At 36.5% G+C, this 24,200-nt stretch overlaps 1 pseudogene; it reads right to left on the bottom strand.

Annotated features, from left to right (window-relative positions):
- Nucleotides 1-21,756: 21,756 nt before the first annotated feature.
- LOC149236149 (ribosomal RNA small subunit methyltransferase, mitochondrial pseudogene) lies at nt 21,757-23,638 on the bottom strand (annotated as a pseudogene).
- Nucleotides 23,639-24,200: the final 562 nt, after the last annotated feature.

The following is a 24,200-nucleotide window of genomic DNA, read 5'->3' as shown; positions in this document are numbered from 1 at the left end:
GTTACATATCACTGATGCCCACCAAGAGACTTCATTGCCATAGGTCCACATACATCTGAGTGTGTGAGATCCAAAATTTTAGTAGATCTAGTTTCACTATTTGAAAATGATTTCTTTACATTCTTGCATAGAGAACATCCCTTACAGGTTCCTTCATGGTCTTCCTTTATTTTTGGGATGTTATTGACCATTTGAATCATATATGGAAAAATATTACAATGAAGGTATCCATACTTTCTATGCCATAGTTTGGAAGGACTCACTTCCAAGTGAACTAGGGCTTTAGCTAGAGGTGTATATAATATATACAATGTTCCCTCACAAACCCAAATCATCCTTGCTTCATTGATACTAGAGCCCTTATCCCAAACCAAAACCTTTCTATCAACAAAAGAAACTCTATTACCCTTTCCTCTAGATAAGAAATAGAAAGTATATTTTTCTTCAAACTTGGAACATATAAGATGTTGAGGTGAATGTTTCTACCTGATTTGAGCTCCAATGATGTATACCCAATGCCTTATTGGATAGCATTTATTGTGTCCAAGTTCGATAGAGTGAGATGAGTTTCCTTTTGACAAGGTCTAAAGTTGATTTTATTCTCCTGTCATGTGTCTGGAGGCACCACTATTTATAACCCATACATTTTCATCTTTGAAGGCATCTGATAAAGTGACGAACATATTTCCTTCTACTTCTTACTTTATTAGCTTGGGGATGATATTCAATATGTAGTTCCTAATGGAGATAGAAGGTTTTCCAAGAAACTTGAAACCGTTCTTCATGATTCTTGACATTGTGCCAACTAACTTGTGATCTTGAGTCTCCTTCTTGCACATTAGCTCTAATACCATGTTGGAAAATATGAAGACTTGATAATTCTAATTTTTTTTCCTTAACTTGATAATGAATTGTGATGTTAGATGTTCTTCTATTACTTCTTTGATTATGTTCATCAAACAATCATCAAAAATAAGAAGATCACAAAGAGACAAAGTACACCATAAATAGGCTCCTAGTCAGGGAAAAACCCCTCCAAGGGGAAAACCCATAAAATTATTCTCTTCTTCTTTAAAAATTCTTACAAACGAGACTTCCAAGATCCAAAGACCCAAGTTAGCCCCTAGAAATAATTGCTTCAGAACAACTTCCAGAGCTTTGATACTACAACTTTGGCCCCAACAACAGACTTTTGGCCTCCAGCAACTGCCGTAGAATTTCATCTTTTTGAAGCTGACAACTTCACAAACCCTAGCGAGGTAAAGAGAAAGATAACCCTTGAAAAACTTCGATTTCTGCTCCTCTTTTTGATCCTCTAGGTACTCTTTTTACCTTCTCTATTGCAGATATAACATATGTGAGATGTGTGTCCAAATGAGGTCGAGCTCCCCTTTATTTGTAGCCTTTCTTGAGGGTCGATTTGCCATCCCTTAAGCTGACTTGTCATTTCTCTTTGACCAACTTGTTAGTAGGTTTATCCATGGATTTTACATGATAAAGTAAATATTTTTCTTCACTACAATGAGTCCAAATGGGACTATGGCACATGACCAGTATTATTCTTTATCCTAGAAAGTCCTAGAAGACCTAAAAAGCATGAAGAACATGCTTTTGACTCAAACTAGAGTATGAAACCCATACTCCAAAATAAAATATAATTTCTCTTTCTTTATAAATAATATACAATGTCATGCTTACAATTACATCATAATGAACATCAACCCTAGTTACAATTTTCAACAACCCCTCCCATGTCATTTTCATAGTTGGACTAACTAAGCATATTCTTCATAGTGTATGGTCACATTCGCTTGGCCTATAATCTTAGATTGGCCATGCTCTAGTGCCACTTGAAGAAAGTGGATTTTGACAAATTGAAAGTCGTCCATACTACACTGTTGTAAGTATTTTCATCTTGCACCAAATCAGATTAAATATGTCTTATATCTTTTGAAAAGAATAACCCATATGTCAAATGTAATGGTGGTTGTGGAGGGATCAAAGCCATGGATGTACATAAGAAAGGAGTAGAATATGGATAGGGGTGATACAAAGATGTTGGTAAAGAAGTGGTGGGATATCTATAACAATATATCCTTAGGCTTAAGATCATCTAATTTAATACTTGATTTGGAGACCCACTATTGGTTGTGTTGAAAAATGCAACAAGAAAATCCCAATTTAATTTTGTCCTTGAATTAAATTAGGAATTAAATTCTAATCCTAATTCTCGTTGCGACTTGTAATTGTTAACTAAGTTAATTTGACTTAGTGTCTTGGGAGTCTATCTAGAGTCATGTAGATTGGTTCCTAAATTTTAGGGGCCTAGGTTGAGTTCTTTTGAGTTGTAATTATTTAATTCAGTTTAATTGAGTTAAATTCAATTAAACTAGTTCCAACTAATGGAGGAATTAGCAGAAGATCCAGTAGTGGGATGTAACTTGTAGTAGTGGGGTGTAACCAACACTGCTCAACCAGTAAACTGAAGATTCAATCATAATTAACTCATCCATGTCAGATAAGAGAAAAACCCAGTTGAGATTAGAATTCAGGGTCAATGTAATATCAATTGTAAAATCATTTAAATTAATCTGATGGTGCATGTAATTAAAGGAAGTCCTATTGATGGATTGTGCAGTTATGGATGAGGAATTTCCCAATTAAATATGGACTAATTCCCTACGAAACTGCACAAGAAAATAGGAGCTTGGAAGGCAACATATTTGGCTAAGTATTGGTTGGAGCTTGTTTGTGAAGCAGTGAGACAGATTGAGATTGTGCAGAGGTTTCTTGGGCTTGAGAAAAGCATTGTAATCTTCTCATATTTTCTTATTAATGCAATATATAGATAACATGGGTTTTAAGCTGTGGCTTTCCCCATAAATTTATTGTGTTATGTGTTATTGAATTCTTTCTCATTTATGCATTGTGATTTCATCGATTGTTTATTGTTTCTACTCATGAGTAGAGTAGATTCAAGTCAGTTGTTTTAGCATATTGCAATATGCAATTTGAATATACAAGGAATTTCTACATGGTATAAGAGCTGAAATCACTATAGAAGAGAAGAATACGAGTTTGTCTTTTACAAGAGAAATTGAATTTGCAGTATCATACTTCAGAGCCAACATGATGTTGTTCTACGGATTGAGACTTGAATATGCCCTTGAGGGTAGTTCGAACTATATTGCTTGGAAGGATATGATGGAGGCAGTGTTGGAAGTAAACAGGCTTAAGGAATTCATAGACAATGATATTCCTAAACCAGCCGATGCTCAGGATCTGGAAGAATGGAGAAAGTGTGTGGAATAGGTGAGAAGGATTATCCTAGAAGGAGTTCGATATCATATTGTCTTGAATCTCCATGGTAAGGAAACTTCATTTTCAATGTGGAAGGCATTGAAGAACCTATTTGAAAACGACAATGACCACATGAAGCTGGCACTAAAGGAAAAGCTCAGAAAGATCAAGATGGAGAAGGGCGACACAATACCGAAGTACTTGATTAAGTTCACCCAATTTTGGGACGGGCTTGGAAGTGTCGGTGTTACAGCTTCTGAGGATGATGTGGTGAGCCTAGCACTTCTAAGGCTTCCCAAGAGCTAGCACAACTACCAGGACTCAGTTAATGGGACAAAGAAGCTACCAGAGTGGGATTGATTATGGTCCGACTTAGTACAAGAAGATATTCGACGGAACACTAGGGTTGGATCCTCATCCAAGAATGATGATGAGGAGAACTATGCCTTAGTTGGGAAGGTGAAGAAGGGGAAGGGGAAGTTACCTCATTATAAATCAGATTCCAGTCATGGCAACAAGAAGAAGGACATAACTAAGATTAAATGTTTTCACTATCACAAGCTAGAACATTATGCTACAAAGTTTCCGCGCAAGAAGGCCAGTAAGAAGTCCTAAGGAGGAGCGACAAATGAACCACTTGCTTCACAATTTGAACTGGATTTCACCCTCATCGCTTGTGTGGTGATATCAGTGATGGGTAGTGTGTGGTACCTTGATAGTGGAGCCTCATTCCATATAACCGAAAACAAAGAGTTCTTCAGTGACTTGGAGGAGAAGGACCTCCAGATGCACATCAAGATGGGAGATGATGGGAGGTATAGCGTGAACGACATCAATAATGTTACCTTTTAGAGGGAGTTTGGTTATCCCCTCACATTAAAAGATGTCATATATGTTATGGGTTTGAAGAAGAACTTGGTTTCAGTTTCCATGTTTCAGAACCGTGGCTGTAATGTGATATTTAGCAAGGGAAATTCTTTCCTTCATCACATAGCCTCACGAAAGGTGAAGCGGATCGGGGTTCGAGTGAAGAACCTTTAAAAATTGGATGCAGAAGATTGCATTGCTTTGAGCACTAAAGCAGAGAAGGCACAAAGTTGGGACATCAGTGAGTTGTGGTATATAAGATTGGGTCACTTGCATTACAAATATTTGAAGATCATGCAACAAATTTCTACAAGACTTCCCAAGGGTACACTAGAGCAAAGAGACACATGCAAAGGGTGTACATTGGGGAAGTACACCAAAGCTTCCTTTCATGATAAAGATAGTCGAGCACAAGAGATCCTTGATCGAGTTCACTCAGATGTGTGTGGACTGTCCTTGACAACATCCTTGACCAAGCACAGGTATTATGTAATATTTCTTGATGATTTTTCTCGTAAGTGTTGGATTTTCTTCATGCAAAAGAAAGGTCAGACATTTGCTAAATTTTGTGAATATAAACCACTTGTCTAGAAATATATTGGCAGGAAAGTTAAAGCTCTAAGAAGAGATAATGGTGGAAATTATGTGTCGAATGAATTCAAGAATTTTTGTGCATCAGAAGGCATTCAACGATAATTAATAACACCTCATAACCCACAGCAGAATGGGATGCCTGAAAGGAAGAACAAAAGTATTGTCGGAGTTGCACGGGTGATGTTACATGATTAGGACCTATCGTTGCACTTGTGGGCTGAAGCATGCAACACAATTGTTTATTTACAGAACATAAGCCCTCATCGAATTCTCGGGATGTGTACACTAGAAGAAGATTTTTAGGTAAGAAACCAGATGTGGCACACTTCAATATCTTTGGTTCATCAATCAAGTGTCATGTTACCAAGGATGCATGAAAAAAACTAGAGCCAACAACAAAGTTGGGCATATTTTTGGGGTACACTGATACACCTAACAACTATCAGGTGTTCTTGTTATCCAACATGATGATGGTGGTTCATAAATATATGAATTTTGATGAGGAGAAGGCCATGAAATGTTCACTTGAGAGGGAGCTTCAGTTACATCAATATGATCAACTTTTAGCTCCAAAGGAGGAACCTCAGGATGATGTGCAGCAACCAATGCATAACAGAAGAGAGTGGAAGCAACCACTCATGTAGATACTTCCACAGATGGAAGGACACACACAGAGAGGCTGACAAATTGATGCATGATTCTAGAGAGAATGTGTGAGCACCACATAACAGCGTAGGTAGAGGAGGTCACTAGATCGGTACATTGGCTACATGGCTCTAATGAGCGAGAGTGTAGAGGTTGAGCCATCCTCATTCGAGGAAGAAACACAACAACCAGTATGGGTTGATGCCATGGTTGAGGAGTATGACTCGATTATCAAAAAAAATGTTTGGGAGGTGGTCCCAAGACCAGAAGACAAGTCAGTGGTAAATTCCAGATGGCTTTACAAGATAAAGCAAGTAGCAGACGGGAGTGTGGAGAAACACAAGGCCATATTTGTGGCCAAAGGATTCTCTCAGGTGGAGGGAATTGATTACGATGAGACCTTTGCTCCAGTAGCAAGGCACTAGTAAATCATATCTATTTTAGCACTGTTAGCGTAGATGGGATGGAAGATACATCAGATGGATGTGAAGACAACATTCCTCAATCACATGATTGAGGAAGGAGTGTATATTAAGCAATAGGAAGGATTTATACCTTCAACAGAGAGTTGCATGTGTGCAGACTCAAGTGAACATTATATGGGCTAAAACAAGCACCTTGTGCTTGGTACACCAGGATTGACAACTATTTCACTGGGTCGGGCTTCACCAAAAGTGAAGTAAATTCGAACCTTTACCATATTTTGGTTGAAGGCAAATTGTTGGTTATAGTATTATATGTCGATGATTTGATTCTAACAGGTGATGAGAAGCTGATGAAATCTTATAAAGAGGATATTGCAAGTGAATTTGAGATGAAGGACCTAGGGCTCATGCATTACTTTCTTGGTATGGAAGTATGGCAAGGAGATGAGGAATTGTTTGTCTCTCAGGGAAAGTATGCTAACGAGATACTGAAGAAGTTCCACATGGAGAGCAACAAACCCATGGAGACTCCTCTAGCAGGTAACTAGAGGAAGGAGGATGCTACTTTAGGTGAAGTAGTGGAGGCTACTCTTTATAGACAACTTGTGTGTTCACTTATGTATTTGGTGAACAAACGACCGTGCATGTGTTTTGTAGTTAACCAGCTTAGTAAAGCCATGGTTAAGCCAACCAAAATTTATTAGAAGGTAGCTAAAAATGTGTTGAGATACATCAGAGGCACCACTCAGTTTGGTCTTGGTATAGAAGGACAGAGGGAGTGAAACTTCAAGGCTTCATAGATGTAGATTGGGCATGGAGTCCATCTGACATGAAGAGCACATCAGGGGGAATCTTCAATATTGGGTCAGCAACAATTTCATGGTACAAAAGGAAGCATCGATCAGTTGCACTCAGTTCAACATAAGTAGAGTATATGGATGCTAGTCAAGCAGCTTGTGAGGCTATTTGGATGAGGAAGATCCTTGTTGGGTTATTTGATCTGCAGATGGATCCTACAATGATTCACTGTGACAATCAGAGTTGTATAAAACTCTCTGAGAATCCATTTTTTTCATGATTGGTCCAAGCATATCGACATCTGATATCACCATCTACGAGATTGTGTGTAGAGGAGAATCATGTTGCTGGAATACATTCCTACAGAGGAGCAGGATGCAGATATCTTGACAAAGGCATTGTCAAGATGCAAATTCGAGTTTCACAGAGGCAAGATCGGGGTAGCAGATAATCGCTTTATTGTTAACAGAGAGTGTTGAAAAATGCAACAAGAAAATCCTATTTTAAGAGAGATTCTTCGGTGTAAATCACATGATATTTCATCTGCAAATGAAATATCATGTGATTTACGCTGAAGAATCTCTCTTAAACTTGTTATGGATCACAGGAGCCTCAATACAACAAGAAAATCCTAATTTAATTTTTTCCTTGAATTAAATTAGGAATCAAATTCTAATTCTAATTCTCATAGCAACTTGTATTAGTTAACTAAGTTAATTTGAATTATTTGACTCAGTTAATTCGTGTTGGGAGTCTATCTAGAGTCATGTAGAGTGGTTCCTAAAGTCTAGGGGCCTAGGTTGAGTTCTTTTGAGTTGTAATTAATTAATTTAGTTTAACTAAGTTAAATTTAGTTAAATTAGTTCCAGTTGATGATGGAATTAGTGGCAGATCCAGTAGTGGGGTGTAACCAACACTGCTCAACCAATAAACTAAAGATTCACTGATAATTAACTCATGCATGTCAGATAAGAGAAAGACTCAGTTGAGATTAGAGTTCACAGACAATGTACTATCAGTTGTAAAATCATATAAATTAAATCGGTGGTGCATGCAATAAGAGGAAGGTCTATTGATGGATTGCGCAATTATGGATGAGGATTTTCCCAATTAAATATGGGCTAATTCCCTAGGAAACCACACAAGGAAATATGAGCTTGGTAGGCAACATATTTAGCCAGGTATTGACTGGAGCTTGTTTGTGAAGCAACGAGACAAATTGATTTTGTGCAGAGGTTGCTTGGCCTTGAGAAAAGAATTGAAATTTTCTCATATTTTCTGATTAATGCAATATACAAATAACAAGGGTTTTCAAGTCAATTGTTTTAGCATATTACAATCTGCAGTTTGAATCTACAAGGAATTTCTATAGGTTGTGACAAATAGCTAAAAACTCTTACTCGCATTTGAGATTCCTTGAAAAACTTTTTTGTACTCATTTTCTTATTGCTTAGGTATTAGATTACCATGTTAAATTGATAAATTTGGTCTATTATGTATTGTGATTCATGTGTTCAAAGTGGTAACATGACATCGTTAACGAAACACAAATACATGACAAAGTTTACAATGTGTCTTACTAGAAATATGCTTCATTGCTTGTAATATTTTTTAACATACCATTAAAGGTTATTGGTATCTTGAAATGTTTAATTTAAATGCATTCACTGCAATGTAGATGTTTATGTGGTCTCCTTTAAAATTTATGTAGAGGATAAATCAGTCATAAATTATTGATTAATATTTTTCTAAGATGTAAAAGCTAAAAAGAACTAAGGAAAAACTAATACATATGTTTGATTGTGAAAAAGGGACATTTCTAATTAGTTTGTTACTTGAATGAAAACATCATAAAACAAATTACACACAATTCTAATGGTAATTACCTACCTAAATATGAAACATCACAAAACAAAACACACCCATCCCAATTAATATAAATCCATTAAGACTACTCGAGTTCATATTTTTTTTGTAAAAATGACCAATAAAGTGTTGTTGTTAATGTAAGTTATCTCCTCATGATGACAATATAAGATAAGATAGATAAGATAATTATATTTATGTCCAAATATTGACCACAAAGTAGGTTAAAAGGACTGTTGAGTACAATGATGTCCATATAATGCGGGAGAACCAAACAATCTCCTATAAAAGATACAATGCATGAATATAAATGTACAATGTATGAAATATAAAGGATACAATGTGTGAAATTCCCTCATGGAGTATTTCCAAGAGCTAATGGGTCTGAGGATCAGACCCATCTCTCTTAACATTTGAGGTTGAATGAATAACACTGAAGAAAAACTCAACAAAGTATGTTGGCTTGATGAAGGGCCGGTGGAAAGTGTGGACTAGACTACGTAGGGGAGTTTGCGCACTGTTGAGGTGTGGAGGACTTAGTCATTCTCCCAGGAACATATATGCTGCTGACATATCATGTGGCAGGGTGAGGTCCCACAAATCCTCACTGATCTCGAGTATGGATATGTACTAGTATCAATCGGTCTCTTGGTCCCCTTGTCTGAAGGTAGTGCCCTGAAAAATGTTGTGATCCTCTATGTGGAGTCTGGTTTGATTGGAGGCTAAAGAATACATGCTCAAAACTTGAGAGCCTCTTGCATATACAGGGCCAAACATCTCTAATTAGGATACCTAAAAAGTCGGCGAGGGTCTGAGAATCTCTGAACAAGAAATGAAACCTTCCTCTGATCTCGTAGTAGATAGGGCATCCAAAAATGAAGTGCACCTCGGTATCTACTTCCTGTAAATGACATATCTGACAATTTCTGTCTGGTATATCAATCTAATGGTCCGTCTCTACCCGAAGTCTATGAGAACCTACTCTGAACTGGCCTAGAGGAATGTGAAGAGCATGCATCCAGTGGTGAAATTTATGCTAGGGTCGAACCATGAGTCTGTCTCTCAACTCCAATAAGTGATCAACATAGAAAGCCATCTTTGGGTGCAACCCTGTGACTTGGATGAACTTCCTGTAGATGTCCTCCTTGGTGATCTTGTTCAATTCCTATCTAATAGGTAAAATGTGATCAAGAGCATCAAAGGAATATTGGAAAGGAGGGAGACGATCAAACTGAATGCCCATTGACTCTCAAAGATTTGAAAGTCTTGTAAACCAACATCTAGTCTGACTCGAGGGAGTAGAACAAACAATAGTATCAGAAGAGAAATATTCCAAGTAAGGATATCTGTCCCTACTCTTTATCATAGACCTTCTAAAAGATTTCCAAGATATTTCGGTGTTCCACATTTTCAAGGAATTAAACGATCTAGCTGATTCCTTGTCTAAGAAGGGACTTAATTCACAGTTGGGAACTCTATATTATGAAGAGTACGAGGATGAAGCTAGTAATCTTGGAATTTTTCCTTTGGTTTAGTTTGTCCTCATTTATCTTTTACAACAAACCATTGGTGGACTATTATTTTGTGATTGTTGAAATTTTAGGGTATTACGAGGTAGTTAATTACATCCCTATTTTTAGTTGACTTGTGTTATATGGGAAATGTTGCTTGTAAGTTTGTTAGATTTTTGTTTGGCTACTATGTTAGTAGATTGACTCTTTTTGGGCGGGAAAATGGTTAGTAAATGTTGCATATACTTGGTTTATTTATTTGGTGAATACAGAAAGACGTAACTACTTTTTTAATACAAAAAAGAAATGGGATTTTCTTTGATGAAAAAAATAAGATCAAATGTGGGCTTTATTTCACAACAAAAGAAAAGGGAAGAGAAAACAATTAGGACATTGTCACAATAAAATCTCTAGAAATTTGGTAGACAAAATATTACATTTGATGAGGAATGGAAGAGTAAATTGATGAGACAAACATTGCAAGAAAGGGACCATTAATATCAATTGTATGCATCCAATGGTAGGGACATCTAGAAGGTTACATTACTACATACATCTCATATATGATGTTTCTTAGGAATGAGAAACCATATTTTAAAAATAGTTGGTATGGAGATGACAAATAGACATTATAAAAAAGCAGTTTCCAATAACAGGTAAACTAGAAGTTGTTGTCCTAGCTTAAGAATGAAGTGCCTTGCGTAAAATAACTACTATACATAGAATATAACATCATCATATTCACACATAGAGTGAGAAAAACTAATAATATCATTTTTATATGACTATAACATTAGAAAAATAAATATTGAATTTACTAATTACATTGAAAGGTGTTTTCTCTATGAAGTTGGCTGGGTAAACACTGTTTAGCTCAACCAATCCCCTCACTCCATTTTTGTTGTTCTCTCCCATTATAACCCAACACATGTACACTTTTATCAAGCTCAATTTCTCGTGATGTACGAAGTACAACCACCTTTCAAGGCAGGGAGTTAATGTCTATTGTTGAGTATTCGACTAGCATTTGCCCTGCATAGAGTCGGTTGCAGTTGATGCATAGCCAATGCCTTCCTCGTCCTTGGATTCATCAAGGGCAGGATATTAAGGTGAATAAAATGAGGCGGGAAGAACAAAATGATTGTTCCATTAAGTCTTGTTCTGAGGACATGTTGTTCGAGGTGTTGAAGCATTTGGATTCTAAGTCTCTGGTGATTGCCACTTGTGTGAGTCACCACTGGAAGCACGTCGCCGAAGAGGAGGCGCTGTGGGAAGGAATTTGTACCAAGCATTGGCCCGAAGAGGTTTTGTATGCTTCCCAGTTGGGGCAATTGAGGAGCGTTGTTTTGGCCTTGGGAGGCTTTCATCATCTTTATGTCTATTGCTTATCACTGTCACTGGATCCTCTGCATCATATTCTGGATCAATTGTGGCTAGTACTTTGACACGTTATTTGGAATTACTGGAAACAACTTATATGATCATAACTTTGTGTGAAAAGTGGCAGTTATTCCCATACTAGAGAACTAAAACATAAATTATTTCATCCTACAAAATGGAGTTCACATTGTGTTGGAATAAGTAATGAATAGTTGAAAAAATGGAACTCCCTCTTTACAACTATAACTCTCATAAACATTGTATAGTTGGATACTATTGATATATACTCTTTTTGCTTTACTTAAATGATTAGTTGCAAAATGAAGCTCTATGCCATCCTTTGAAAGCTGGAAAGGGCATCCCATTATCCTTGTATTATTACTTTGCAAACAACCAAGCCATTCCATTAGCACTATCTCAATGCAACAACAACCCCAAAAATGAAATCATTCATCCTAGAGCAAGGGAATGCATATATCAACAACTACTACAAGAAGGCCTAGAAATTGACAGGCATGTTTCTGTAGTTTTTTCTATTATAAAAAGCATGTGTTTCTATTCGAAGTTGTTTCCTTTGATGTGCACTTCCAATAAGTGGGTTAAAAATATATATACACCAAGAAATAGATTCACATGAATATTGTATATGTCAAGACAAATCAGTGCAAGTATAAATTTAAGTACTTGTAGACTCTAAAATCGAATTTATTGTAAGAGAGTGTAATGGATATATCGATGTTTTGTACTATAATGTGTCATGCAACCAAAGAAGTCATTACATGCAAATACGTTAAAGCAAACTCCATTAACAAGTATTTATAGTGTTAACAGGCTACCAAGGAAAAAATGAGTTGCAAAGAATCTAAACCAAATCTAAATTAAAATTGGAGGGAGTTCCTCTTATGACAATATAGGGCTTTTGGCTGAATATGTGTCTTCAAAGTGCCTTTCAATATTTTCAAAAATGAATTAAACTTGATGGAAAAGGAAATTAATATTTTCTTAGGTCCGAGAGGTATCTTTATTTTTATTTCAATTACAGAATCTGTATATTTTAATGAGCATGGAGCAAGATCAAAGACATAGCAAAGTCAATTGTTAATTTTACTCTAAAATGTTGGATGTTTGAGATGTCCAAAACTCAATCGATATGCACACAATGCATGTAGAGTAACTGAAGAGGAATGTCAAATTATTCGATTGAGAGATGGCATAGGAAAATGTTAAGACAAACAAATAATAATATACATGGAGAAGAAAACTTTTGCATAACTTTTTGACATAATAATATCCTCTTCCCTCAAGCAAGTTTGTTTTTCTTTCCTCTAATCTCGGATTTTTAGAACCTTATCCGGTTTGATAGAAAGAATGGAGTAAAGACCAATTCCATCTTTCTCTTTCTCTCTTTTGCATCGACTGTTATGAGAGATTAGGGCACTGGTCCAATTGCCCCACATCTTCGAGGTTTCTTTGCAAGCCCTCTCATCATCTCACCTCCTCCACAAGAGCCCACCATTACTTTTTTAATGTAGCTTAAATTTCTTTAGAATTTTAAATGATGGCTAAGGAATCCAAAACTTGTATTTTGTCTGGATCTTAAAAGTTTTCACAGGCCCCACTACCCATTGAACTTTGAAGCTCAAAATATCCTAGCCATGAAATTACGACCATCCTTATCTACCCTACTATGTACTATTAGTTGATTATAGGTTGTTGGATTAGTATTGGTTATATGGTAATTTTCATTTATCTTATAAGGTGATTAAAGATGGTTGAATTTGAATTGGTTTCAAAGCCAACAACTTTATATCAAAATGGATATGGACAACATAAATTTACTATTTCTTAATTATCATAACCACCTATAGAAATATATTCATTTTGAATACTTCACTTTTAAAAGAATCTGATATAACTCTCTTGAGTTCCTTGGGATTCCAGAGCATGAAAATTCCAGAAGTATGCAAAATTATGACTCTTACCAGTACATGCCAAACTGTGTAAATCTGAAGCATTAAAAGTTGTGTTATGTATATGAATGTACTTGCAATTATCCTATCTGGTCCCATAGACTATATCTAGTCTCGTGGACATTAAAATTTAATTTAATTTCATTTCAAGATTAGAAATGCGATACCTCAGTTCGAGTCCTGTAAGCTCGCAAACACTATAATTCAGACGTAGGATCGCCATCAGCATGGAAGATCCATGATCCAGTTTATGTTTTGTCGGAACACTCAGGAGAAGTAATCTCATCTTCCTACAACGTGTACCAATACTATATATTATCATAGTAGCAACACTGATTCAAATTTAGTTATGCTCCATTCTGACTGTACTGACTCTTTAGAACTGGAAATTGATCATAGATTTATATCAATTAATACCATGGATGAGCTTGAATGTTAGTCTTTATCAACACATCTGCAAATAGTTATCAGTAATGATCGAAATAATTACGAAAACCCCTTAGGGGTGCCTGCAATTAGCCATGATGACAAGGCAAAAATGGTCAATTGTTACTCTTGGGCCATGAGGCTAAACTGTGAAGAAGAAATAATAATAAGCAACAAGAGCTTAAACAACGCAACGAACTGACGAGTTCATTCTCCCATGCAACAATTTTATAGTGAAAAAGTTGATTGGCTTCTTGACCACCTAGATAAAATGAGTGTTGCCATGGATTCAAATGATTTAGCCATAAATACCAATAAAATGTGGAGTATTGATCTCCAGGTCAGTGAGGGCATGGACTACTGGTTGAGCATATTAAGACAAGTGGAGTCATTGTCCTTATTTCAGATTGTTCCACCTTCTCAGGCTTCATCACTGACTTTCACAATTGTTGAACATTAAATTTGACCTTGTCTACTGATCGTTTGTGGGCTTTATAAAGGTTCAAGTTTTTGATCGAGGAGACTTTACTTCAATTTTTTTCTTTTTAATTTTTCTTTAAGTAGGTTGCATGGAAGAAAGGTATGCTTACTAGTGGAATGCTATTATAAAAATTGCGTGGAAAGAGATGTTGTGCTGGATTTGTTGAACTAGTACAATGTTTGAGTTTGATGTTGCATGGAGATACAAAGATTGTTCCAAGGATCGAAGGACGAATAAAGGATATTCAAGGTATTTTGAGTAGGGTATATTTTTATGTGGAGCCAAAAAATTAAAATATAGCAAAACAATATATCCGAGGGCCTTATGAATGGTCATGCAGATAAGGATTTCACAACAGATAAAGATGGAATATAAGTGGAAAGAGGTCTATATTGAAGTTTTTTTATTCCTTAAGCTACTTAATAGTGGAAAATAGGAAATTATATATATATATATATATATATATATATATATATATATATATATATATATATATATATATATATATATATACACACTAGATCTTTTATGCATGGAGAGATTTGTACTCAATTATTTAATTTCGTTGGGCATTTAATAAATCAAATGCATATATAGGTTTGTACTCAATTATTTATTTTGATCAGTTTGGACACTTAATTTATCTAGGGTTCCTATGAATCTATGTTAATAATTTCATTAGTTAAACATAAGTGATTTTTAAGTATTTTAGGGAGTTATCCAACGAGTTCATTTCTTTAATTTGTTCAACTTTATGTGTAATCATATATCTGAGTTTTTTTTTCCACTGTTTAATTTCCATTGAAGCAAATTGATTTCCATGTGTTGTTTATATTTGTTTGATATGATAGTTTCAAAACAAAACGAACTACCTATCTGCAGAGCATTTCTTGTGATCTCTTTGCTTTTTCCAACCAAGCCTTCAAAGCAAAAAATCAAAGTTTAATTGATATACTATGTTTGTAAGTTTTTTCGGTCATAGCTTGTGTATTTATTGTGTAAGGCGTGAACTTTTATGAGATTGAAGTTGATTGAATGTTTTGGTATTGATATTTTTTTGGGTCTTTTCGTAATTGACATTTGTTCAATATGGGAGACCTTTACTACTTTCATAGTTGCTGACCTTCATTTCTTTGGTTTCTAAAATAAGTTCTCCTCCAACTTCCACATTGACAAAATTTGGGAGAAAATGGGTTCTTTGGCTCCATGTGATGCCAAACCCCTTGCTGATCCAATGATCTTTTCAACTTTGACATTTGCAGCTACCTTGGTGGACAAAGATGACTTGCAGAGGTGGATAAAGACGACTCGTGCTTTTATACTATTTTTCCTTCTCGTTTTTGTAGATTTCAAGAACGACTGTACTTGAGCACTGCAATAGTAGGAATTTCAAATGTGTATGCCATGTCTATGTATTGGAATATTATTGTATCAATGTCCTTGAGTTGGGTTCAATAATTTTATAGTTTCTACAACTTTTATGTTCATGTTTGGGTTTCTCAGATAATGGGAAACTAAGTTTCCTGAACTTTGCAATCCAAAAGACCCACATATTATAAGTGATCTTGGAAAACACCACTTGTTTGGAGGTAAGATTGATCAAACGAGTAGCGATTTTGTAAATAAAATATACACAACCTTTGTTCAAATATGGGACCTATCTCGAATTTTCAATACCTTGGACAACGATCGCGATGGCATAGTTATTGAAGACGATGTACACACATTACTAGAAAACCTTGGAATTCAACATATCTTTGATGATAACATGAAATTACTGATAGGCTCTTCCAATCATATGAACTTTATAGTTTCCTTTCATTTTATGTCATGGCTCTTTTAATAACTATTTTAGTTTTTGGTCTATGGTAGTCATTTTAGTTTTTATTAGTTTATTTTATCTTAATTACTTTATTTTAGTTATATTACTCATTTTATTTAGTTATAGTTAAAAACTAATTTAGTTTAGCTTAAATTTATTTTAATTTTGGTTTAAACTTAAATATTTAGCTTTGATTTAATAACATTGATTTTATTATTTAATAGCTTTAATTTTTGTTTGAATGATAATTTTAACATATAAATTTGAATTTTATCTATTTACGTTATAGTTTGAGTTATTTTAAATTACTTTTAGTTAATTATTTTAATTTAATTTAAATTTTATATTTGTTTTTATTTTTATTCTTAGATTTTATTCAAAGTTTTATTTATATTTAGTTTAATATTTTGCTTTAAGAAATCGTTAATTGCTTGGATTGTATATAAGAAAAGATAAGATAAGATAATTATATTTATGTCCAACTAATGACCACAAACTAGGTTAGAGGGATTATTGAGTACATTGATGTATATACAAAGCAGGAGAACCAAAGAGTCTCCTATAAAAGATACAATGCATGAAGTAAATCAATATCTGGCCCTAGCAGAGAAGATCCAGGAGCTAATAGGTATGAGGATCAGACCCATATCTCCTAACGTATGAGGCTAAATGAATAACACTGAAGAAACTCAACAAAGTCTGTTGGCTCGATGAAGAGCCGATGGCAAGTGCAGTCTGTCCACTAAATCGTATCTTGGGGGGGTTCACACGTCGTTGAATGCTGAAGGACCTAGTCTATCTCCTAGGAACGGATCTAAGACGAAACTGCTGCTGAGATCTCGTGTAGTAGGGTGAGGTCCCACGGATCCTCACTGATCTGGAGTATGGATACGTACTGGTATCAATCGATCTCCTGGTGCCCCTGTTTGAAGGTAGTACCCTGAAAAATGTCGTGATCCTCTATGTGGGGTCTGGTCTGATGGGAGGCTGAAGAATATGCGCTCAGAAATTAAGAGACTTTTGCATATATAGGGCCAAACATCTCTGATTAGGGTACCTAAAAAAGTCAGCGAGGGTTCAAGAATCTCTGAACAAGCAATGAAACCTTCCTTTAATCTCGTAGTGGACAAGGCATCCAAGGATGAAGTGCACCTTGGTCTTCACTTCCTGTAAATGACATACCTAACAGACTCTGTGTATTATATCCACTTGGTGGTCTGTCTCTACCCGAAGCCTATGAGAACCTACTTTGAATTGGCCTAGAGGAATGTGAAGAGCATGCATCCAATGGTGAAACGTATACTAGGGTCGAACAATGGGTTCGTCTCTCAACTCCAAGAAGTGCTCAGCATAGAAGGCCATCTTTAGGTGTAACCCTCCTGAAGGATTGACCCAGGTGACCCAGGCGAACTGCCTGTATATGTCCTTGTATATGATCTTGTTTAGCTCCTATCTAGTCGGTAAAAGGTGACGAGGAGCATCTAAAGAATATCGGAAAGGAGGGAGACGATCCAACTGAATTCCCATTGACTCTAAGAGGTTTGAAACTCCTGTAAACCAACATCTGGCTCGCCTTGTGGTAGTAGAACGGGAAATAGTCTTAGAAGAGCAATATGCCAAGTAAGGATAACGGTCCCTACTCTTTATCGAGTCTACCAAGCCCTGGACACGATGCAAGAATGAAACCAATCTGAAGACCCTCTCAAGCCGAAATGGTTGAGCTCCAAACTCTGCAAGGATGATGTGTTGCGACACTGTCAGTTTGCACCTAATGTTGCGACGAAGAAGAAGAATTTGGACTCTCTCAGCTGAAGCCCAGTCTGACTCAAGTAAAGACGGTCCCCAAATCTTTGAGCCATATAGAACACTGGGACGAATCAAGGTGTCCATGAGGCTCATCTTGGACGAGATGTATTGGAAGTGATGTCGAAAGCACTGTCTCTCGAGAAGGGCTAAGGATCCATATCCTTTGTTGATCTGAGGTTGAAGCGCTGGTCACAAACTGAAGCGGGGACCTGAGAATTGCACCCCCAAGTATACGTGCTCGTGATCTCAATCTCCTCCCCTCTGAATAGAAAGTGAAGGTCTGAGGTTTTCTTCACCCCATTGAAGATCGTAACCTTGATTTTACCGAGGTTGACCATCAATTGTTGATGGTCACAAAACTAAGGTAAGGCATCCAGTTGCCTCTTTAATCCTTCTGGGGATGAGGAGAGGAGGACCACGTTGTCAGCAAAGAGTAGAATAGATATCAGAACCTGGTGAAGAGGCAACCATCAGTGTCCTAGATATGCTCGTGTAGAAATTCTTCCAACTCATCAATATAGATTCCAAACAGGATAGGGGATAGTGGACAACCCTATTTAACCCCAATAGTGTTTTGAATGAAATTAGACATCCCATGGGCTGCGTGAAGACAACCAAGAACATACTCATATAGGTGCATAATAGCGGTCAATAGGGTTGCAGAGATGCCAATATCTCTGAGTCTTTGGAGCAAGGCCTCCCTCAAAATAGAATCAAAATCTTTCCGAAAATCTACAAGGATATGGAAAATTTTGAGACCCAAGATCATGAGAGACTAAAAAAACTCAAAGGGTTATAAAAGAGCATAAATACAAAGCTCGAGAGGTTCCATTTTTTTACAAAAATAAACTTTTTGTACGAGTATAAGAAACTTAAAATTTTTATGCTAATATGAAAAACTTATTCAACGTTCTTTTACACCTCTCAATGCAATTGCTAGTTATTAAATTATCTTATAATTTCAATTTTTATTTTTTTTACATAAATATCATCCACTTTGTCATTATCATAACATCAAATCCATATAACACTTTCAAAACAATGCCCAACGTGCTATATGTATCCTCCATACACTTTTCTATGCCCGATGGAAACATCCATCTCCTTCCATGCCATCCCATAGGATTCCAACCCTCATAAAACCCTAAACGTCATCTCAAATGAAACCCTAAATCATCGCAGCACTGTGCTCACTTTTGGTCTTCGAAAACATTTTGCCCTCTGAACCATCCACGAATATTCATCCAGACTTCCAGTCCGGCGGGCTCCTATAGGTAGTTATTTCTCTGTTTCTGCTTTTAATTTCAGCAAGTGTACGCTTTAATCTGCAATTTCATTGTTGCAAAGATAATGTCTATTCATAAAATATTGAAACGTTTGATAATGAAGGAAGTCCTCCTAGTATCCACTCATGTATCGATCCCAATTTTGTTGTTTCGTCCTCTTGAAATTAATGCAAATCCCCACATAAAAATCGCAAATTTCTGGACGGAAACAACAATCCCATCCACAACTCCACCAGATGGGGGCAGTGATCAAATTTGAAGGGCAGGTCTTAATTTCATTTAGAAGGGCACATATTCAGGTCGCACTTCTATAATGAAAAGCATAAAAAAAAGAGCAATTCAATTGACAACAGTAAATTATTTTCAAATTTCTTTTTATTTTTTCACAGGAAAATGGTGGAACAACAACCCCATGGATGTTGTATATAAGGCAGGTCTGATATGAGCCACAGGAAAATGGTGGAACAACAACCCCATGGATGTTGTATATAAGGCAGGTCTGATATGAGCCACAACTAATATATCGAATGCATTTACCATTAATGGATAAAAAGGAGACCTATATTCCTGCTCCAGTTTAGATAAGGATTAATTTTGTAGGAAATTTTTGTGACCAAAACGTTCAAGCCAATATACAAGTAGCTCAATCAAATTTAAGTTTATTGCATGAACGAAAAAATTTAGTAAAATTCTAAACAGGTTTAGGATTCAACAAACGAATGTACAAATGTGTATATGTTTTTGGTATCTCCTTTTTTAATATGAAAACATACCAGGAATTGGGAATCCGCAAACAAATCAAATCCAGTATGTTAGGAAGCTTGTTGAATGCGCTCCTCTCCAAGCATAAATCGTGCTTAAACCTTGCTTGAAAGTCGTTTGCTGAATGATGAATCTATGCTCCTCTCCAACTTAAATCGTCATCAAACCTTGCTTTAGGCAACCTTCAAGCACAACCCAATGAAATTACAGACCTAAATACATGGCCCATATTGACATCTAGTCGCTCTCAATTGAAACTACCAAATGTAATGGTATCAAGGGATAGTTGTGACATAATAATTAATAAGAACTTCTATCATATGCACAATTAAAAAAAACAACTCGAAAAGAAACTGTTGTTTTTGAAATGGGAACAACTGCCAAATGTAATGGTATCAAAAGGTAATTGTGACATAATAATTAACTAGCATTTGCATCATATGTTGCAAAGGAAACGCCGTAAGGCATAAATTGAAGAACACAAATACAACACAAGATTACTTTGATAAATAATAAAAATATATTGACCACTCAAATCAATGCCCCATTAACTGGAACCACTTAGTAGACATATCTATCAACATTAGGATTATACACAATGATCAAGAAATTTCCCATATACAAACAACACCTTCCACAACAACCTTTTGTCACGTCCACATTTTAAAAAATGCCTTGGAACATGATTGGAATCTCCCATAGTGTCTTTTTCATTATGCAGATAAATCTTCCCTATTGCTATTTTCATCATGAATATTATTAGTTCATTGTTGTAAAGTGTTAGTGGTGTTAAAAAATACAAACAGCACGTTCCACAACAACCTTTTGTCACATCCACATTTTAAAAAATGCCTTGGAACGTGATTGGAATCTCCCATATTGCCTTTTTCATTACGCAGAAAATCCTTCGATCAAGTCTTGTGTAATGTGCAAGACTAATCTTTGTGGGGAAGTCACCGTTGTACACTATGATCCTTTAGAGCCTTTCAGGATTTTAGACTCTCTTTCAAAATGTTGGTATTTATATCGGGGCCTACCTTCTAAAGAGTGGTTGTTACCGACGGAGTCACAGATGAGGCTTTATTTAATGAGCAAGGAATATTTTCCCTCGTACTCCAAATTTAGAGTACAAGACACTAAAAAAATTATGCAGCTGAAAGTGATCCATCTTCAAGATATTTTTCCTGTCAGTTACGAACAAAATGTTTAAAACCTCAGTTCTGCGAAGAACTCTGTTAAGCTGGAATGTAAGAGTTTGCCTTGTATTTGACAAGAGCTTGAGAAAAACTTCGCAGAGGAAATCATTCAATAGGAGGGTTTCCTTTTCCCTTTTTCAGTTATATCTGTGATCATGAGTTTCCATTAACCCACAAGTTTCTTCGGATCAAGGTCTGATCCGTGAGTATTGAAAACTGTTTTCAGCACAAATTCACCTTAACATAAGCAGGTTTCAGTCTTTTAACATACATCTCATAAGTCCTCACTAATGAGACAACCGACTAGGCTAAACTGCTGAAACCTATGTGATTCCATTCTAACTAACTTGAATGCATGCTGAGACGAATTGATTCAAGGTAAAATATTTGCAAAAACAATAGTTCCCAGAAGAAAAGGTTTCAAACATGTTGAAGAAAATAAATATGAAGAGATCGAAAAAACATAACTAATTCATATTGAAACGCCTGTCTGCTTAAAGTATTGCTTGCAAAGAAAAACCGAAGATGACTCGTCCTTTTAACTAAAAAGGAAAAATTCCTCCATTTGCTCATACAATGCAAATGTACCTATATTGTTTGTTGAGAAATTGCTGCCATCCATGCTCTAAATGCCTTTAAAGAAGATAATCTTGGGGAGCAAATAAACAATAGCAGGGATATATGCCTTCAAGATTAAAATTGATGAACAGGAAGATTGCACCGAGAGTCTTATTCTTTCTGGTGAAACACATCAGAGTGAATCTATTCCATTCACTCAAGTCGACTGGAGGAGGCCATGCCCTTGGTTCGATTCTCACAACAGAGGAATCCACTTTAGGGCATGGCGTAAAATGCCTCTTGCTCACATCCATAAGGAGCTTGGTACTGGCCAGAAGATCCACATTGACAGCCAGGCGATTGAAAAGGGAATCACCAAGCTTTGCCACGAGGCGGTGGCCAAATTCCTTCTGAAGCATGAGGGTGGCACTTCGAAACTTGGGCATGGTGGACAAAAGCTTGAAGATGAGCGGAGATGATATCTGGTAAGGTATATTGGCTACACATATGTCAAAAGTTGGCAAGTCTGTTCGTAGTATGTCCCCTCGCACCAACTGTCCATAACAGAAAAGAAAAAGGAGATAGTCATATTAGAGAAGAGCAACTTTGATTTATCGTAATCCCAAAAATTAATAAGGTATCACCAAAGACAACAATCACAAGGAACAAAAAAGGAATTGCAAGAGACAATTACGAAGACATCACAAGGGAACCTGCAAAGCACATAGCTTAGGCTAACCTTGCAGTAAACAGAATCTCTTTCCAGTGCATTTTCCTTGTAAATCTGGCAGAAATTTTGCCAGAATCTTGGAATTACAGGTTTGAATTGCATAAATTTAATACTGAGGTGCCCAATTGGACATAAGGGCGTAGGGAATCCATCTGCAACATCAAATTTTCAAAAAGAAGAAGTGTTTTATTGCCAAAATTGGCATTTTTCATTGCCAGACAGAAAGTGCAGTACGTTACAAGATTATGGCTTCCCAAAGCACACAGGTACTTCTAAGCATCATTAGATTGGAGAAAGGTAGTAACTGAAGAAAAGAAGGCTGCTATCACATAAGCATGAGGACTTCACCCCATAGCCAGTTTTCATCGCATAGGCATGAGAAATTCACCCTAAACCCAGTTTTCAGATTGGCAAAGATTTGAAAAAGTTTTAATGTATGTGGTATTTCACAAATAAACCTTCTTCAGTATTGTTGTCAATGTAGGATTTTTTTTTGGTTGATGTTTCCGGTTTACAAATGCAGCAACCGCACCCTTCTCCATTATGGGATTATCACGATGAACTGAAGTCAGGTCATGCAGAAAGCATGCCCATTTCCATTATGTGAATATCACAACGAACTATAGCAGGCTGACAACAGATATTCGAAAACATATGTCTCAGTGATTGTGGCAGAAGACCTACACCTTGCCCCATCCACATGGAGCCGGAGCCTGAGCCGCTGCTTACACAGGTGCATAGAAGCAACAGCTCATGAAGGGAAAACATGTCTCTGAGGATTTGAAACTTGGGGTGGGCATGAAGAGTCACAATCCATGTGGAATTGACATATTGTTAATGAGGTAAATAAGGTGAATGAATGTAAAAACAAGATGCAAAGGAAATTGGAACTCACCTCCAATCTCTGAGCCATTTCGGCCCCCTTTATGTGTTTGTGAACTACTTCGATCATCCGGGGATCGATCTCGACTGCGATGACTCTGTGAGCGGCCTGCAGAAACTCTAGGGTTAGATTTCCAGTACCCGGGCCGATTTCCAGGACGGTATCGCTTTCTCTCATGTCCGCTTTCTCAACGATGGATTTGAGAACACCGGGATTTGTGAGAATGTGGGATTTGTGAGAATGTGCTGCCTGCTCAGTACAGCCTTGGGATCAATCAACTCCACCCACAGACAGTACAAGAAAAGCCCGCCAACAGGGTTAGTGGGACGCATGTAGTACTAGAGAGCCCGGTTCAGCTGCCCTGATGAAACTATTCGATCTGCCAAATGAAACGCCCAAACCGTTTGGGCAACCCTTTTGAATCAACGATCAACGGCTGAAATTGTTGCAATCGTCTAACATATAATCGTGTGGCTTACACGATGACAGGTAAGCAGAGAGGGGAGTTGATTTCAGAGGGAAACGCCTTACGGCGTAATAAGAACTTGCATCATATGCACAATTAGAAAAAACAACTCAAAAGGAAACTGTTGTTTTTCAAATGGGAGTTTCTAAAATGGGACTTAAGTTTTAACATGAAAAGAAATTTACAAATTCAACATTCCTAAAATTCTAATTTTTTCATTTCTAAAATTCTAATTTCAGGAAAAATGAAATTTAAAAAAAAATTGACAATTTGACAGCACTTCTTAAAAAATTTTAAGATATTATTCCAATTTTTTTTTTAAATGACAAAAATCAATTTTTAAATTTTTTTTGACTGGTAAAATTTTCTTCTTACTTCTCTGACTTGCCAGAGACCCTTTGAAGGGCTCTGACGTGTTCAATTTTGAT

Source organism: Pinus tabuliformis, chromosome 8 (assembly GCF_031772625.1).
Source record: "Pinus tabuliformis cultivar Carrire ecotype Pingquan chromosome 8, CPIR1, whole genome shotgun sequence".
NCBI classification, from domain to species: domain Eukaryota; kingdom Viridiplantae; phylum Streptophyta; class Pinopsida; order Pinales; family Pinaceae; genus Pinus; species Pinus tabuliformis.
This window is presented reverse-complemented; position numbering and strand designations above follow the sequence as displayed.